Raw genomic sequence first — 19,633 nt, 5'->3', positions numbered from 1 at the left:
GTGACTCTCAGGAAGTTCCATCAGTTTCCGAGATCTGAGAAATGGGAATAATAATTTCTACCTCAGAGGGTTATGGAAAGTAATAACAATCAGTACCTTATAAACCCTTAAAAAAGCCTCACTATGTGCCAGATGCTTTATCTCATTTGATCCTCACAACAGGATGAGGTGGCCCCCATGTATGGATGAGGGCTTAGAGAGAGTATGTGACTTTTCCAGGGCCTCAGTTAGTAAGCAGAGGAGCTGGGATTCAAACCAAAGCAATTTAATTCTAGACATCTGGTTCATAACCACATTGCTGCATAGCTTTACCAATTCAAAGTGCTTATTACTGTTTGAAATTGCTAAGAGGTTACTGGTAGACAGGTAAACTTGGAGCCAAAAGAATTCCTGGGATTCAGTAAGATGTTCCCCACCACTGTCGCAGGAAGGGGCTGGGTGACCACTTCAATGCAGGAGTTATCAGCTAGAGAGGGCGATGAGCTTTATTCCTTTACATAAAGAGGCCATTCCATTCTCACAATTTTATAGTCTGCTATTTCCTAATGGAGCTCAACCTTTTTATTTCTCAATAATCTATGTCTGGAACCTAATGGTTGTTTATTTTCCTAGGTAACCTCTATTCTCTTCTCAAGTCTTTCTTTATTCCACTTCCTTCTTTAATTTTCCATTTATCCTAGCCTGAAGGGCATGGAAAAAGCCTGGATTCTGAAATATAAAAGCCCTGAAAAATGCTCAATCTCCCCCCAAACCGCCAATTGATACTGGGCAAGTTACTAAGACTTTCTCTCAGTGAGGATTTCCTCATCTATAAAATAAAGTAACATCAAATGAGAAAAAAAAAAAAAACAGATTAACATATAGTGCCTGATCTATAGGAGCTCAGTAAACATTAATCTTCTTCATTTGCAATGTTCTCTCAACTCTCCCTACCGCAGTATCACACCGTCACTATCTGCTCTAGGGTCCTGGAGTGCCTGTAGAGATCTCAGGTACACTAAAAATAAGAACAGTCACAAGGTATTTGTGCATTTTACCTACCACATAGTTATAAGCAGAAGAAAAATGTCCTGCATTCTCTGGCTCAACATGGACTCCCAATGCAAGGACCAGAACCATTTCGAAATCCTGTATCCGTTCTTTGACATTCTAAATCCCAAATAATACCCACAGCCATATTCATCCCACAGATTTCCCCCTCATCAGAACCTCCAGGAATAACAAGTTACAAATGCGAACTTCCAGGGTCCCACAGCACTCCAATATGCAATATCTCATTTAAATTATACAACAGTCTTGCAGAGAGACTTACAAGGGCACTTGACATTATCTGAATTTATCTGAATCTTAAACCCAGTGGGCCAACCTCTCTGCCAATGTCTGGTTTTTATAGTTTGAAAACTGTACAATGCTGGATGATGACCAACACCAGGAGAAAAAAAAAATCAAGACAGAAATTACCTTAACTGGGGAAAAGGAATATGTCAGAAAGACATTAGAAACACAACAAGAGGCAGGAACTCAGCACGGTTAGATAGTTGAGAACATCCCCAAGGAGATCAAATCACTAAAACACCTTCCCTAGAAGGCCACCATGAACACCTGGCTGTCCTGTCCCTGGAATCTCTTCTCCATCATCTTAAAACATTAACTGTCTGATCACCCTAGCCGTTTATGGAGCAGGGAGAAAGAAGGAGCATCTGTCCATCCTCAAAAACGGTGTCTAAGATGCAGGGTAGCCAAAACAGCAACAAATGTTCAAAGATTCACTGAAGCTTCATCACAACCCCATGGGAGAGATTCTACTATACCTCCCCATTCTTTTTTAGATAAGAGAAGGTATTGACCTGCTCAAGTTCAAGCAGCTGGTCAAGTGCCAGCATGAGAATCCATCCAAGACTCCTGGTTCTTGACTCCCAGTAAAAATTTGTTTAAAAAACACCTTTAGGGCTTCCCTGGTGGTGCAGTGGTTGAGAATCCGCCTGCCGATGCAGGGGACACGGGTTTGTGCCCCGGTCCGGGAAGATCCCACATGCCGCGGAGCGGCTGGGCCCGTGAGCCATGCCCGCTGAGCCTGCGCGTCCGGAGCCTGTGCTCCGCAACGGAAGAGGCCACAGCAGTGAGAGGCCCGCGTACCGCAAAAAAAAAAAAAAAAAAAAAAAAACACCTTTAACAAGCACCCTAACTTGTCCTAAATATAGGTTTTTTTAAAATGAATGTTCTAATCCCTCTTCACTATTCTGTCATAAACGTGACTTTGTATGTGTATGTAGAGCATGTATGATCCAGATTGTCAGTTTTTCAGCACTTTTAAAAAAATTGTATTTTTCTGAAGCCTATCATCCCTTCGTAATCCTCAAGTCAAACATCTTGACAGTAGTTGTGCAACACAAAATACATCCAAGAGTCTTTGTTTGAGAATCCTTGTCTCTACTATGTCTGTAACTTTCCTAGTACTAATTAAACTGAGAAAGGATGCAAATGTCACTAATATTAAAATGGATTTATATTTTAGATTTTTCAAAAAAGATGTTTTCACAAAATCTACCTGATAGACTTATCTTCACATTTACATATAATATTGTATTGTTTTTCTTCTATCCTCGGAGATTTAACAAAACTTCACTACTTTAAAAAGCACCCTATGGCTAATTTCATGGTCAAAGAAAAATAAAGCCTTATAAAATAACTGAATAACTTCAGTGTTTTACCCTAAGACCCTTTTCCTTCCTACCCATTTTTTTAAGCCAAGAAAGATAAATGAACTAAAGCTATTCGTCTTCAGTTGATTCAAACCTACCTTTTTAATAGTAAGTGGCTGATGCCAAAGAAAGGATTAAAAAGGGTATTCTTTCAACAATTCCTTATTACAGCCTGGGATTTGCTTTGCAATTAGTCTCTCCTGGACAGAGCTGAGGCCACGTGAACTTGTTATTACCCAGTCTGAAGAGCTCTAAAAAATGAAAACTCCACACTTGCAACAAGGGGCGGGTACCACAAGCATGAAAGGCCCCACAATGGAGGAAGGTATAAGGCCTTTGCTAATGACAGTTCAAAGAGGTGATGAGCCCCAGCCCTCAGGAATAAAAGCAGAAAGCATTTTCCATCCACACACATAAGTTAGGAATGAGGTAACAGAGAAAGAGAGCATGAACTTCATTAAATTTTGAGTCCTGTCACAGTCTCAGGGTAGTCTTTCTGTGATGCTCTATTGCTTTCTCTCTTATAATTAGCAATAAAATCTTAAAAGGAAAAAGAAAAAGAAAAGATCTTTTCCCTTTGTTCTTGTCTTCTGGGCAGCAAAGATGGGAGACACACAGCAGCCAATCATGGAGGGAGAAGAATCTTAAGAGGGGAGATGGCGGGAGACACCAAAGGAAAGGCTGGGAGCTTAGTGCCTTTTTCAAGGATAAAAAGAAGAACCAGGGAGGTAACTAATCCAGGTTGGAGAAGTTTGTCTTGGGCTTCAGAGGTTTTTGTTTGTTTTTAAGTCTGGTAGAGGTAAATCAGTGTTAGACCTGGGAGTGTCAGGTCAGACACTGAGTATGATTCTCCCTGTGAGTCACACCTCTGTCTTACCTAGCCCACTATTTGATCAGTGAGAGAAACAACAATGGTGAAGTTGGTAGGAACATAGCTAAGTGAGAGAGTAGCAAACATTTAATGCCAATCCCGGAAACACGTTCTCTAGAAAAGTCCCAGCGCGAGTATGTTCTTTGCCTGTCAGGTCGGCATTATCCTCATTTTACACATGAGGAAACGGAGGCTTAGACAGACTAACTTGCTAACCTGAGGTCACAAAAAAGACCACATGCTCTCAAGTCCTCTGAGTCTAAACGCTGCTCTCTTTCTTCTGCAGGAAGCTCTCTCACCCACCTCCACACCAGTGTTTGTGTTGTGCTTTACACTTACTACAAGAATGCTTCTATGTGCATTCTTATATAATTCCTACAAAAATATGTTGGAAAGAAGATTTTTTCCACTGTAAAGAAATGGAGGCCCCAACTTTAAATGACTCGTCCAGGCATATACTAGGGCACGAACTCAAGTTTTCTGACTTTTAAAGATAGGCTCTTTCCTTTTAATATCACATTTTCGACATATCAAAAAGAAATCATTTTTCTCTCTGCTATTTCCTAATGGAGCTCAAGTTCCATTCTCACTCCCAGCTCCTTGAAAGCTCATTCTTGTCTATTTCTGGCTCATCTTCCTAATTCAACCTGAGTTTCCACATTCTTTATCTCCTGGGCTGTCAGCAGGTCCCTACTCCAGTTCCCCCATTCTCTTGCCCCACCTCTTCCCCAGAGGCCTTTGAGCCAGTGCTCTCCCCATGTCTATGCAAGATGCCTCTTTTCTACCCCACAGAGTAAAGGAATAGCAAAAAACCTAAAAACATCACTTTTCATCTAAACATTATTAACCAGGCAGCCCATTAGTTCGACGCAATCAGCCTGTGCTGCATGTAGTTTCAGACTCAGAAGCAAAGATGAGCAGGGTAGTGCCTGGCTCAAGGAGCATCTAGTCTAGTGGGGTGGGCAGAAGTGCACGGTGAGTGGTATAATAGAGGCACAAAGAGTAGAGTGAAAGTAACTGTTTCTGGCTGGAGAAATTTAGAGAAGGTTTGACCCCCAAAGTCTGTTCCTGTTTGCTCCTAGTAGATCAGGAGCAACCTCCAAAGCAGGATGCATGAAATATATACTAATTTACAAGTAATGAGCTTCCAATACCTTTCTGCCTAGGATCTTTCTTTTTTTTTTTTTTTTTTTTGCGGTACGCGGGCCTCTCACTGTTGTGGCCTCTCCCACTGCGGACAGAGCACAGGCTCCGGACGCACAGGCTCAGCGGCCATGGCTCACGGGCCTAGCCGCTCCGCGGCATGTGAGATCTTCCCGTACTGGGGCACCAACCCGTGTCCCCTGCAGCGGCAGGCAGACTCTCAACCACTGCGCCACCAGGGAAGCCCTCTGCCTAGGATCTTAAAGTAATACTCACTGAGAGCTCACAAGACAAGATGGTAGTTATTATTAATCCCATTTTATAGATGAATAAGTTGAAATCCGTGCCTAACAAATGGTCCTAAAAAGAACTAAAAAGCAAATTTAGCTCCTATCAATGGTTTTCAACCACTTTAGAACTGTAACTTTCCTAATCGCTCCAACAAAAAACATGCTCTAGGGAATTCCCTGGCAGTCCAGTGGTTAGGATTCCCGGCTTTCATCCCTGGTCCAGGACTAAGATCTCCAAGCTACACAGAGAGGCAAAAAAAACAGCAACAAAAAAATACATGTTCTAATAAAGGAAGCTACTCCCACAAACAACGGGCAATCTGAAGTATTTAATCAGGTAAATTGAAGCTCTATCTCCACTTTTAAAACATCTTCTGGGTGCCTGCTGAGCACCTATAAACAGGTGCAGTGTATACTGGCAGGAACACAACCATGATACACAAGATACACCAGACTCTCACAGCATAAGGGTCACCCTCCTTCTGAATCTCTCTTGACACATCACCCTCCTCCCAGCAGAAAAAAACCACTTCCTCCCACTATACCCATTTACACCCTGCCTGGCTTTGACTTCTAGCTCTGCTGTCATTAGCAAGTGGCCCCGAGTAAAGTTATTTCATCTTTGCCCCACCATGTCCTTTTCTGTATTAAAATAATAACAGCACTTACACCTCATTGATGGTTGGGAAGATTACACAAATTAATATACATAAACTGTTTAGAACGCTGCCTGATACATCAGAAGCACTCAGTACACTGCCCCAGTGTATTAGTCTTGTTTGGTGTAGTGGTTAAGAGTACCAGGGTTTCAATGCTGGCTCTTCCACTCATTAACTGTCATTAGAGGATCCATTGTAATAGCTACGGAGTAGCAACCGAGGTGAGGATTCCATAAGATATGCTGGTGAGAGTATCTGGTAAGTGCTCAATAAATGACATGTACATTACCTGTCTGCATCCATGAGAAACTTTGGCCTCTGTAATTTTTTTCTTTTTTTAAATTTTATTCTTAGAGCCCAGTACAGCACCAAGCACAGCGTTAAGTACTCACTAAATGCTAAATGAATGAGTGTAGGGTGGCAGTTTAGCTCAGACAGGTGAAGCAGATCGTTGGTTCCTAATCTTGGCCTGTTTCTCAGCCAGAGAATCACTGCCACCTGGCACTTAAATAGGCGCGAATAAAATAATGACACACCAGTGAAGGGCCGCAATTATCCGGCAGTGCAATTCACTGTCATGTTTTGCGTGGAAAATCCTCTCCCACTTAAAAAAACGCCTGTTTTCTCCGGTACTCCCTCAGTAACTTTGGTTTAAAAAATAAAACGCAGGCCTTCCCTGGTGGCGCAGTGGTTGAGTGTCCGCCTGCCGATGCAGGGGACACCGGTTCGTGCCCCGGTCCGGGAAGATCCCACATGCCGCGGAGCAGCTGGGCCCGTGAGCCATGGCCACTGAGCCTTCGCGTCCGGAGCCTGTGCTCCGCCAACGGGAGAGGCCACAACAATGAGAGGCCCGCGTACCGCAAAAAAATAAAAATAAAAATAATAAAACGCAGACCAAAGCGGGTAGGAGTGGCAGAGATTGTTGGCGGCAGAAGAGGAGGTGACGGCCCAGGTCACCGCCACCCTGAGGAGCAGCCCCGGGACGGGCTGGGCACGATTCCTGAATCCCCAGGTGCAGGAGAGGGTCAGCGAGGGTTCCGCGTGGACCATAAAGGGCAGAGCGTTGGAGGGGAGAAAGGAGCTGGACGGCCGAGTGGAGCTGCTACACAATGCCCAAGGGAGGGAAACAAAGAGCTGGAACATTGTACTGGGATCCTGGGCGGCCCACCGGGGAGCCGCGGCAGGGGGAGGGGGAGGAGGGGGTGGAAAGCCGGGGTAGGCTTTCGGTCGGGGGCGACCGAGACCTGCGACCGCGGCTGGGGGAGAGGCGGGGCCGGGGTAAAAGGGGGACAGAGGGTGGGCGAGCCCAGGGTGGCGAGCAACGGGGGCGGGGTGCGGTCGGGGGGCGTGGCCTGGGGGATGGGCAGCCGGGACAAGGCAAGGGCCACGGTGCGGCGGGGGAAGGGGAGGAGGAAGAGGAGAGGGGGGCGGTCGGTCTCGCAGGCAGCGATTTTCTGCACCAGGTAAGGCTTCCAAGCCAACTGAGAGCCTTGCCTGGCTCACAGCGGCCCAGGATAGCCGCGTTTCTGGGGCAGCCACCAAGGTAGCCGAAGGAGCACTCTCCCGTACCCTGCCCTCCAGACCCCGCCGACGTCACGGTTGCGAGAAGAGCAACAGTACGGACAGCTTTTATTTCTCGAGTTGGATTTTACCAGCAGCCCACGAGAAAAGGAGGCAGCCTCCTGCTTTCGTGAAGAGAGGACAGCAGACGTTTTCTGTGCGGTCTGGGAAAGGGTGTCAGGCTGGTGCCGCCGTCCTGGCTGTACTGCTGGTGGCAGTACCCACCCCACCCCCCCAAGTACCTGCCCTCGGGCTCACCAGTGGCTCTTGACTGTCCAGTAATTTGGCCCTTCCCCCTGCTCTAGGGAAGATGACCGGAGAAGACAAAGGGCTATTCTCGCATGGACACCCAGAGTGGTGTCATAAAATTGAGTGGTGTCATAAAAAGTGAGCTCTGGGTTCACAAGTTAAGATGCAGGTCTAGAAGAAATCTGACCTACAATCAGAATAGAAACGCTCTTCTGGATGAACAAGAACATTTCTTTTAGAAAAAAAGTTAGCAGTCTTGGTGTCAAGAGTTGCTTTCCAGGGGCTTCCCTGGTGGCGCAGTGGTTGAGAGTCCGCCTGCCGATGCAGGGGACACGGGTTCGTGCCCTGGTCCGGGAAGATCCCACATGCCGCGGAGCGGCTGGGCCCGTGGGCCGTGGCCACTGAGCCTGCGCTCCGCAACGGGAGAAGCCACAGCAGTGAGAGGCCCGCGTACCGCAAAGAAAAAAAAAAAAGAGTTGCTTTCTGGGACCAACGGCCTCAATATCAAGTCATGGAAATGAAACCATAAATAAGAGCTACTTCCATTTACTAAATAAACAGCTACTGTGTGCTCCTGGTGCACCTCATCTCACTGTGTCTTCACAATCCATCCAAACGTCTAATGGGTGTCTTCTGTTTGACAGGCACTGGGCTAGGGATTATAAATGAGGGGTGGTGGTGGGTGGAGGTTCCTACTACCACACCCTGCCTCCTTAAATATAGTATTCAGTGTTAACATCTGTTTTTACCCTTCTGCTTAGGGAAAGAAAAATGAAACCAACGAGAGGCACCTATACACAAAATTAAAGAATTAAGCCCAACAAGTAAATCCAAAGGCTGTAAAAAACTGACAGAGGTAGGATCACTAGAAACTTCATTAACTCAAAGACCACGTTCCTCAAGATTCAAATATAAGAAAGCAGTTCTCATGTATACCATGTTTCCTGTGATAAGATGCAGAGCCTCTTAAGTAAAACAGTTCTCCATCTTTTCATTTTAACCTTTCATATGCATGTCCTGTTATGCTCATCACTGTTACCTCTATTTGGGGAGTAGTCTAAGCTTGGCCTACACAGAATGACAGAGCTATAAGGACTACCTCCAAACTCTTCATTTACAGGAGAAAGGGAAAGAGTCCAAGAGAGGTTCAGGTCACTTGGGGGGATGGCTGGCAAGGCCAGAAGTTAGTACCTAAATCTCCCAACCAATGATCTTCCCAATAGTATACAGGAAATTTTACCTATCAGTCCAACAAACCCCTGGATTATTCACATTTGATTCTCCAGAGAAGCTCTTCAGCTGCAAAATACCATTGAAACCTAATTTTATGTGTATAGGGGGGACTGGCCAATAAAAACATTTCTAACTCAATATCTCAGTTTGTTTAACATAAGTTACAGATATTTTAGGTCCCTCCCAACCAGCCCTAACTACTACTCTACTTGAGAGTATCTTTAAAAATGTGAACTGAAAAAGTAATCCAGCAGACAAACTTTTTCACCTGCAAGAGTACATGAAGACATCTTAAAATTATGAACTCATACTCTGCATCAACAAAGATGATTTCTAAAAGGCACCACTTAGTATCTTGGCTCTGTAAAATTTCTCTTTTTTTGTTGTTATTTTATGCTTTTCCACACAAATATATTCTGTATTTCCTCTAAAGTAAACCAGTGCTTTGACAGATTTTAGATTTTTCCCCTTAACTAAAGGCACTATTCAATTTCAATGTCCTTGGAGTGTTTTATCTGGGGATTAGACAACTGTACCAAAACACAGCTGTTCCAGTTTTTTCTCCTTTATTTTTCACATTAAAAAACTCCCACTATCAGCCAGTCCAATTAGTTACTCACTATCAAAAGCCGGCTTTGGTCTTTCATCTTCTGGAAAACTGGATCCAAGTGACAGGGTGTCATGGAAACTGTATCTCGGGTCATTTCCTGTTTCAATTGTTTAGCCACAAAAAAAGTTCAGCTCTATCAGATGGAAATTAATGAATACTTGCTGTTGCCTTTTGAAGAGCATGCAACTAAATAAAAAAGTAATTACCATTTTTGACCAAGTCTTCCCACCAACACCAAGAAATATGGGGAGATCAGTGCACCCAAAATGGGAAAGGAAAAGTACTTTGACAGAATGCAATGAACCAAAGCCTTTTTCAGTTCAGTTTCCATAATTCAGTGGCCAGTTTTAAGGCTCTCACTTGGGTCTGGGAAAAGTAACTATAGGTTAAGTGGTTTTAACTGTAGTGAACCTTGTTCATTCTCTTCCACTTCCAACAAATCTTCACCTCTCCTCACTTACTCTGCTTTCCCCCAATTTTGACATTCGCTAGAGAAGAGCTGGCATTCTCCTCTTCAGCCTAAAATCACCTCAACATAAGGGAATGTGTAACAGAAACAAAAATTGTAATATAATCTAAAAAGATTTCCTGCTTTATCTATTCTCTGCAAAAAACATGTGCGCGTGCTCACATACACGAGGGAAAAGTAGAGCTTAAGGCCTACAAGCAATACCAGGCAAGCACATGTGTTTAGGAAATGAAGTCCTGGCTGGAATTCAGTAATAATGAGCCCCTTAGTGATCTAATGTACACCAGTGAACACTGTGGATGGAAACAGAGTGCCAGACAGGACAATGGGGAACTCAACCGGTGTTTAATGTGTTTCAGCTTTGTCTAAATAACTGTTGGCAAAAAACGTGGAAGCAATACAACAAATCAATTTTAGGACTCAGGAGGATTTGCTCAAGTAAGACAGCAATGAAGTGTGCATTACAGGATAAGTTCACAGCTCCACTGTGGGAAAGGAGCCCACTTGCAATACTCTCTGTCCTGTTTAGGTTGTTATACATCTTCTCTATTCCAAATGAGGAAGTAGTATTTGTGCTGCTGCTTTTTCTTAGATTGAAAAAAGGAAGACAACTGGGGAAACATCCAAGAACAAACTAACTTTAAATATTATTAAAGTAAGCTAAGCCTTATGTCACTTACATCCAGCTTGCTATTTGGACAATTTCTATGGAGAAGAAAAAAGGACATCTTTCAGCAATGACATCTGAGTTCTAGACCTTTGCTTTGTCATTAAGTCACTGAGTTTATTTAATCAGTACCAGCAAAGAGCCATCTAGGCCAAGCTTGTCCACAGCTTCTCTCCTAGTTGCTTCATACATGCTGCCCAGTTCCTCTTTCAAAATCTACATTTATGCCCCTAAGAGACTGGCTCCGTTTTATTAAAAATAAGGTGAAGCTGATAATTTCTAACTGGAAATCACTACTATTTCTTTTTTTTTTTTTTTTTTTTTTTGCGGTACGCAGGCCTCTCACTGTTGTGGCCTCTCCCGTTGCGGAGCACAGGCTCCAGACGCGCAGGCTCAGCGGCCATGGCTCACGGGGCCCAGCCGCTCCAGGCATGTGGGATCTTCCCGGACCGGGGCACGAACCCATGTCCCCTGCATCAGCAGGCGGACTCTCAACCACTGCGCCACCAGGGAAGCCCTACTATTTCTTTTTCATCAGCCTTTGAGGAAAGTAGAATATTCATCTTTCTACAGCGTTCGAGGAGAAAGTCCCTGATTTAAGAGAATAGTACTGACAGGCAATCTTTTAAAGTCTTTATTTATATTATACTTATCATGCTTTGGTCTTTATGTGCCCAAAACACCACAAATAGAAATAATTTCACCAGAGGTAATTTTTGCCAGAATTAGAAGTCACTTCTAGAAGCCATTCCGATAGTATTTTCTTACAGAAAAACTAGTCAAAATATAAAGTTAACTGCTAAAGGCATCAACACAAAAAGGCATAAATCAGTTCAAAGAGGTAGTGAGCCTAGACTAAAATAAATCCAAGAATACAGCTACCAACCAGACTTAAAGGCCTCTGGTCATGATGAGTGAAGTTGGTTTTATCCCAGGAGAAACAGTACATAAAATAAAGATGGAGCTGGTAGAAGAGGTTACAACCTCTTCTTCTAAGAAATGCAAGAAATACAGTCAGTGTATCAAGACAGACCATTTTTATATTCTGGTCTTAACTTACTATTTTACTTTTAATTTCTTTCCCCTAGAAAATGCAATGGTAGTGGGCTCACTGCACTTTCTACATGATTTATCATAATGGAGGGGGAGGAAAGAGATAATCTTAATTTGTAAGCAGTAGCTCAATTATAAAAATCTAACTCTATTTACATAGGAATAGGTTAATTCTTTGTAATTAGTATATGAACTTCTATATTAGGTTTTATGAAATTTCAGTTCTGGGTTTTGTTTAGTTTGTTCACATGTCCAGTCAAGGATACCATTTAGAATGTAGATGTTTATTAGGTACCTTCAATGTTGAAGATACAAGGTTGAACCCTTTTGGCCAATGAAAAGCGTACCACTGAGAAACAGATGTATGCTGCTCACTGGACAGCCCAAGTGCTCTCCCACATACACAGCTCCTTTGCAGTTAGGTGGGGTCATGTGACCAACTGTGGCCGATGGGCTTTGACCAGAAGTGACTTGTGAGAGCAGGTGTACACCTGGATTTCAAGATGGCATCATTCATACTAGTGAAAGAGAAGAAACTCAATGGATTTTGAAACTCAAGTCAAAACAGGGGAGCTGCCAGGCTAGATACTGATGTGGGATTCCACCCCTTAAAGGCATTGTTGGAGCATTTCAAAGCTGTTACTACCAGTATTACAAGTATGTCAATATGAAGAAAGGGAGTATCTTGGGGGGGCGGGGTTCTAAGGTGCTGGAAGCTTACACGTTTTGACAGCTGCCTTTCTTACAAGGAACTCAAATGTGAACGGTTATGCAACTGCCACCAAAGAGAAAAGGAGTGGAGAGGACTTCTCTGGATTCCTGACCATGACCTTCACTGCACTGGCACCCCTCCTTGAGGAACATGATCATTATTGAATTCTTTCATATCCTAACTGAGAATTAATGCCCCCCAAAATATGACTGGTATGTATTTTAAAAAGGGACCTGTGCCATCACCCAACAAAAGCCTGGAAGTCACAAGTTTGAGATGCTAAGGTCTCAAGATAGAGAAAAGCCACATCAACCCCCAGAAGACATTAACTAAACAAGAAATACGTATCACTGAGATGAAGGGATTTGTTCATTACCTAAGCCTATTCTAGGCCAGGGATGCTTAGCTTTTTTATGTGTCACGGAGCCCTGGGACAGTGCAGTGAACTGTGAACCTCTTCTCAGAATCATGTGTTTAAATGCATAAAATAAAACCACAAGATTGTCAAGAACACCAACTCTAAAATGGTTTTTAACTGATGCTACAGCAACGTGTGCATCTATAAATAACACATTCATCAACAAGATCTAGCAGCTTTAATCTAGCAACTACTGTAATTTCAAAGTAGTGAAGATCATGTTATTTCAAGTTTTCTGTGATATTTACAACAAGTTATGGAACATCTTTGATTTGTTTTCGTGACAAAGCGAAAACTATAATAGCTAATAGCTAATACTATTAAGACTTGTTTACATCGCAATGAAGAGAAATGATAAATTTCCATTAGAGATTTACGTTATAATTTTTTTCTCATCAAATTCATGGGCTCCCTAAAGTCTGTGGAGCCCAGAATAAAACCTCCAAGTGTTACCCTCTCCTGCCCAAGAGCCTCACTCGAAGCTCTCAGGTGGAGCGCTACTGGGCTCTCTAGAGTTGCCTGCTTGTGCGGCACCAAGCAAGGCATATTGCTCTGTGGCTTCTCTTCTGCCATCGAGTTCCTGTCATTTATATTGTGTTCACACCAATTGTTTTCACAAGATGACAACTGACTAAGGAAGAGTGTCATTCAGGTTGTTAAAATGCAATTTTATGGAGGCTTAGATGCCTGTAAGGCAATGGTCAGGAAAATTGATCAGAATCAGCCCAAAACAAAGGACTGGTTACCTCTTTTGACATCATCAACATCACCCAGTTTGGGAAAACTGACCAGCAGTTGTACAAAAGGCAGCTGGTAAAACCCCTGTATGGAGGCTTGCAATGACTTCAAGAGACATTAAGACACCTGGAGACGGCCAATACAGGATGCTGGGGTCAGCGGATTAGGATGCTCTCCATCCTGAGATGGTCAGTACTACTCCCAGGAATGTGTACCTCAAAGAGATTGGGGAGTGAGTCATATTTAATAAGCCTATGAAGGCTGGGTAAAATGAGATTGAAATAATTCATGCTTTTTAAGATATTCCTCCATTCTATAAATTACAAAGAGAGTGGAATATTCAATGTACATTCACGTAAACCATTATTGTTCTTTCTTAAGTCAGCCTAGCACGGTAGTCGACACCTTACTCAAGAATACATGGGGGCTTCCCTGGTGGCGCAGTGGTTGAGAGTCCGCCTGCCGATGCAGGGGACACGGGTTTGTGCCCCGGTCCGGGAAGATCCCACATGTCATGGAGCGGCTGGGCCCATGAGCCATGGCCACTAAGCCTGCGCGTCTGGAGCCTGTGCTCCGCGATGGGAGAGGCCACAACAGTGAGAGGCCCGCGTACCGCAAAAAAATATATATATATATATGTATATGACACGGTAGGCAATTGAGCTGTAGCTCCCAGTCCTCACAGTTGATAAGGGATCAGAGGGCCAAGAAAATATTTGAAATCAAGTAATTAACTCTGCAGGCAAAACTAGAGAACAAAGAGGGCGAGGCCTGGAAATCCATCTTGTTTCACATTTCACATACTAAGAAGTGGTATACTGTGGTTAAAGTGCCACCGGATCAAGAGTCAGGAGAAAGCGCTTTTAATCTGGACCCCGTGATCTGAGCAAATGTGGGCAAGAAGCCACATTTCTCCAAGCTTCAGACTCCCCTTCTTTAAAAGGAGGAAATTAACTTTGAAGGCACCTTCCCACACAAAAATAAAGATTTGGTAACACTTGAAATCTCAGGAAGACAATGAAAAGACATATAGAGTATTACTGTAATATAATATAATCAAATACATATTTAAACTGAATGTCTTATGAAACAAAGTGTTCCCATTTCAAAGGGTGAGAAAATAAAGAGGAGAAATGAATAGCTCCCATGTATGAACCACAGTGTTTTGCCAGGCACTGTATGTGGTCCTGTACTTACGTCAGTTGAAAGCTTGCGCTAGTCAATGTCTAGGTGCTATTGGGAGACCCTTCTGCTTTCTCTGGTAGCCCTCCCCGTACTATACCTAACCGCTGGTCTAACTGTCTATTAGGTAGCTCTTTGAGCATGTCTTGTTTAGAGGTATACTTCCCCAGGGTTAGAAGAATTGAGGAAGGTTTTCTACAGAAAATTAGAATGCCTGAAGGTCTGTCAAAGGGTTTGAAATCTAGTCTATGCTCACCCTTGGCCCCCGGAAATTCCTCCTACCCCTTTTTGCTGTCCCTGTTCATCCTATTGTTATTTTGATTATTTTCTCCCCAAGGGCTGACCCATTTACTAGAATGCTATTCAGATAATCAGGAGAATAAGTCAGGGTTTAATGTCTGCTGACTCCAGGTTCTTTTCCAGGTATTTTTTTCCCCAAACTATATGATTCCAAATAGCCTCAGTTCTCATAACCGTCACATTAATTCCACCAGATTCTGAAGCCTCCCTGTTTTTCCTGGCTAAAGGTTTCCTTCCCTGCCCTTCCCTATTGTCCTTGCCAACCACTGCTGGCTAGAATTATGGAAGTGAAAAATTCACAACTAGGAAGAACTCTTAGATTTTGCCCAGCCCACTAGCACAGTAAGCAGATGCAGGGCCTGTGTCCTTTTCTATGTCTACCCCAGGGCCTCCCAAGGCACTATGGAGCACATAGTAGGGGCTAAGAAAATGTTGGCCACATGAAGGGACTATCAAAGGACTGCTGCTGGACAAAGCCCCGCAGCATTATAGCCAACAGAAAGAAAAAAGCTCAGCCATCTTTGTGAGGATAGAGGCACTGTAAAATCAGATGCTTTCTTTCTCTCTTTACTGCAAAGCTAATAACTAATCAGTACCCATGGGCTGATTACTCCTACGCTCAGCGTTTTGGAAGAAAAAGTAAGTTTGCCTAAACACACACATGATTTGGGGGGGCAGGGAACACAACTAAAAGTAAATTTCCACCCTGCTTTGAAACATAAATCTTAAGACCCCTCAGGTTAAAAATGACAGCTAGAGTCCTTTAATCTTGAAAATGCTCTCTCCATGGAAACCTTAAGGACAGGAAACCACTTAGGCAAAGCTTTTTTTTTTCCCCCTTTGGAGGCAACTTCTAAGGAAAATCTAGGTTTTGAGGAAATTGGGCTTCCACGCACAACTATCCCATAGGAAGGTAGTCCATGTCATATGATTTCTTTGACCCGAAAACTGACCCATAAATAAAGCTTTCCCAGTTTGGCTCAGCTGGAAGAGACTGACTCACTTCATCCCTCTAACAGACTCATTCTCAATTCCCACTACACCACCTCCACGATTAAGATCCTTGTTACGGTAGGAACAAGGATTTATACTATGGTCCACTCCATTTTCACCCAAAGTCAGGGAACTTTGCAAGCTGTAATTTTCAAGTATGACAAGCACCTAAATGTGATGCTTTTGGCTGCAAAAGGTTGGGAAATTTTGACTTAGCACGTAATGCTAGAAAAGTAGACCTGGGAAAGTATCTAGTAGATTACAGGAGGCAACTATAGCACAGAGAGGTTAAGCAATTAGCTCAAGGCCCCACCAGATGTAGAATATGGTCTCCTACTGCAAAGATCGCTAGATTTCCCTTGCACACCACCTCTTAGCGATTCTAGGCTGGCTAACAGTAATAATGATGACGATAATAATACAAGCTAAAAATATCAGCCAAAACGTTTTCAATAAGTATAACGTGAGGCGATTTTGCAAAATCCTGACATCATTTATAGAATCTTGAGCCTACTAGCAGGAGTGAAATAGCCCACATGTTTCAAAGGATAGGTCTAAAGTAGTTCAAACAAGTACCAAACACTAAGTCACTTTCACAACCACCCAAGTTTTAGGATGTACTGTCTGGGACATCAGCCAGGTTGGCAAACAAACCATTATAAAATGCAAAGGTATTAAGTGCCCTCTTGCCTTTGGCAGTACACTCAAAGCTATTCAAATACATTACAGTAAAACTAAAATACAGCTACCAAGGTCTCAGCCAACAAAGAGGGAGAGAAGTCTATGCATGTTTTTTTTCTTTTTTAATTTGGTTAGGTATTCCAACTTTTGTTGTATTTCCTCATGAAAGAAAAACCTAGGAAGAAATGGAGATGATGGAGACCCAGCAATAAGCTTATGGAAAAAGAAGGGAAAGAAAACTAAGCTGAGATGAAGAAATCTGGGGACATCGGTGTTAGGGGTGCTTTGCAAACTTATAGCAACTTAGGTTCAAAATGGGTCCAAAAAAAAAAAGCTAATTGTCTTACGTTTGAGTCAAATAAAATGGAAACTATTGCCTCTTTCTGTCCAAGTGTCTCTTTCCATCTCTCTCCCAGTCAACTGGGGGATAAAGTCCTTCTACCAACCTCAGTCCAGGTCCTAGAGATCAAGACACACCCTTTTGCACGGTAATCACTTGGAAGATAATAGAGAACTTAACAGTCTTTCAAGTATATGAAGAGATTATGTATAATGACAACAGACAAGGCCAAGAAGAAATAAATTTAAGATTACACAAGAGAACTTTTCTTAACACATTAGGAAGGAATTCCAGAATACAGGATAGGCACTGTATACTATGTCTGAGACTAAAATTTGGCATTGTGTCCTCAAGTTCCCTTTCCTTTTCTCTTTTTCCTAATGATGATGACAATAACACTTTACATTTGCATCCATTTCCAGTTTTCAAATTATTTCTATATACATTCTGTTCTCTCCAGCAATGGGTGGCAGCAGGGGGGTTCCCATACATGCCTACTTGAGACAGAGGAGTGAACTAAACAAATATGTCTTCAACCACTGGATCTGTTCAACATTTCCTGTTGACTGAGCTACAGTAATGCTAATTTCTCCAGTAACCCACTCCCATATTCTCTAGAAACAAGATTTATGCAGACAGCAAATATTAATGCATTCATTAAATGCTGGATCAATTAATTGCGATTAACTTAAGTCTCAGGCAGAAGCTGAGACGGTTTTGAATCTAACCTCTTCCACTTTGTGACTTTCAAAACTTGGACAAGTCAGTTTACTCTTTCTGAAGTAACTGTCTGCATTCGAAATAGAACTCTATTCTATAATAGAACTATAATAGAGTTCTATAATAGAACTCTTAGTATAATATCTGGCATGTAAAAGGTGCCCTTAAAACGTGCACTATTGTAAGTCATACTTACCAATAAAATGTCATCCTTAGGCGATGTAGTTCCTTAAGTTGCTAGGAAAGGAAAAAAATACCAGGCACAATCCCTGTGGTTTTACTGGTAGGTAACAAGGTAACAAGGAGTGAATAAAAGCAGCTTCCACTTGGTTGAATTCTAGAGTTGAGCTTACAAAATAAATTGAAAGAATAAAGAAAGTGTAAATCCTTTGTCTGAAAAAGCTTTGGGATGTTGTTGTTTGGGAACTCGAAACTGCTATCCTTTACACGTAAATCGTCTCTGTGACAACTGCTCATGATATGTCACTAATATAGCTTGACTTGTCCACAAATATGAATGTAAAAACGCCCTTCAATGAAGAGAAAGCAGGGAAAGAAAGATAGTTGGAAAAGTTGAGAAAATTTCATGTGTCTTCCCAGGCAAAGTCAAAACTACTGCGCCACTTCACAAACCCCTACCTGGTCTAAAAGAAAAGTTATCTAAAGCATTAACTAAGAGGATAAGAAGCTACCATTGTAGCAGGCTTAAAGTGATCTACTTTCACTAGAGCTCAGGATACTGGGGCCCTCATTGAAAATGCAAAATCCCCAGCTGGGGGTAAGAAGAAGAGAAAATGTTAAGATGCTCAGCTCTGGAGTGCCAAGACCAAGGGTCTCTGCATTCCATCATTCCGCCTCCTCCCTCCCCCACTCCAACCCTCTCTCCCATTATTCTGGAGTAGGTCCTTTCCAGCCCCACCACTGAGAGTCAGAGAGACTTGGGAAGTGCCCCAGGAACCAGAGAGATGGAGAAATACACAAAGGCTCTCTTCCACAAAGCATTCTTTCACAGAAGCAGCCGAGTCTATTAAATACGGCCTCTTACCATGCATACGCTTCTGTAAGGAGATTATGAGGACCACAAGCTCACGCCATTAGCACCCACAAAATGTGTTTAAACCCACTGCAGGGAGGAGAAAAGGTGTGTGTGTCAGAGGGAAGGGAATACTTAAAATTAGTGGCAGGGGGCCTCCCCCTCCTTGGTAATTCCCAGGGGAAAAGAAGGTATAGACAAAAGCACCCAACAAGGCTGCTGCAGCTCCAGGGCTGAGTTGGTTGGCATCCACACAATGCCTTTCTTACGCCTGCGTTCTCATATTTTCCAGCTGTGGGCCGTAACACGTTCAAAGTATTCCTCCCTGTGTATACGTCATGAGACAGGTATGACAATTCCAGTAATCTGTATTCTTCAAAATGCTCCTCAAATCTTTGGAAGTAGCAAGTAAAAATGTAATAAGTAATGCTCCTATAAAACTTATGATACATTTTCACAGAATATATAACATTATAAGTGAGGTGTCCAGCTATATATTTAAGTTATTAAACCACTCATGGGCCATCACTGGCTTAATGAATGATTAAGTTTTTCACCTCATTATTTCTTCATAATTACTTCTTCTTGGAGAATGAAATTGTTACACAAAGAACAAGTCCACCCGTAGTAATAAGTGGAATGTCCTTTTATTTATCTACATATATAAAAAGATAAAACAAATCTTTCCCACAAGAAAGAACTTCTATAATATGTTAATTTTTTAATAATTCACAAAGGGATTTTAGAGACAGCTCATTTGATCTAACAGCTCTGTGAAGTATTACTTACTCCCATGTTATAGATAAAGAAACAGACCCAGAGAGGTTAGTAAGGGGGAGCCCTGGGTCTTTACTTCCAAATTCATTCATTCAGCTCTTACTGAAGGCCTACTCTTATTCTGGGCACTCTGCAAGGTATTGAGTTCATTCATGCAGCTTTTTCTGAAGGCCTACTCTTATTCTGGGCACTCTGCAAGGTATTGAGGATTCAGGGAGAACAGACTTAGCTCC

The 19,633-nt window shown here is 42.7% G+C and overlaps 1 protein-coding gene across 6 annotated transcripts in view; it reads right to left on the bottom strand.

Annotated features, from left to right (window-relative positions):
* The window catches only part of CACHD1 (cache domain containing 1), a 235,360-nt gene that overhangs the window by 191,122 nt on the left and 24,605 nt on the right, over window positions 1–19,633 (bottom strand). The gene's annotated exons all lie outside the window — the stretch shown is intronic.

Source organism: Pseudorca crassidens, chromosome 2 (genome assembly GCF_039906515.1).
Source record: "Pseudorca crassidens isolate mPseCra1 chromosome 2, mPseCra1.hap1, whole genome shotgun sequence".
Taxonomy (NCBI): Eukaryota; Metazoa; Chordata; class Mammalia; order Artiodactyla; family Delphinidae; genus Pseudorca; species Pseudorca crassidens.
This window is presented reverse-complemented; position numbering and strand designations above follow the sequence as displayed.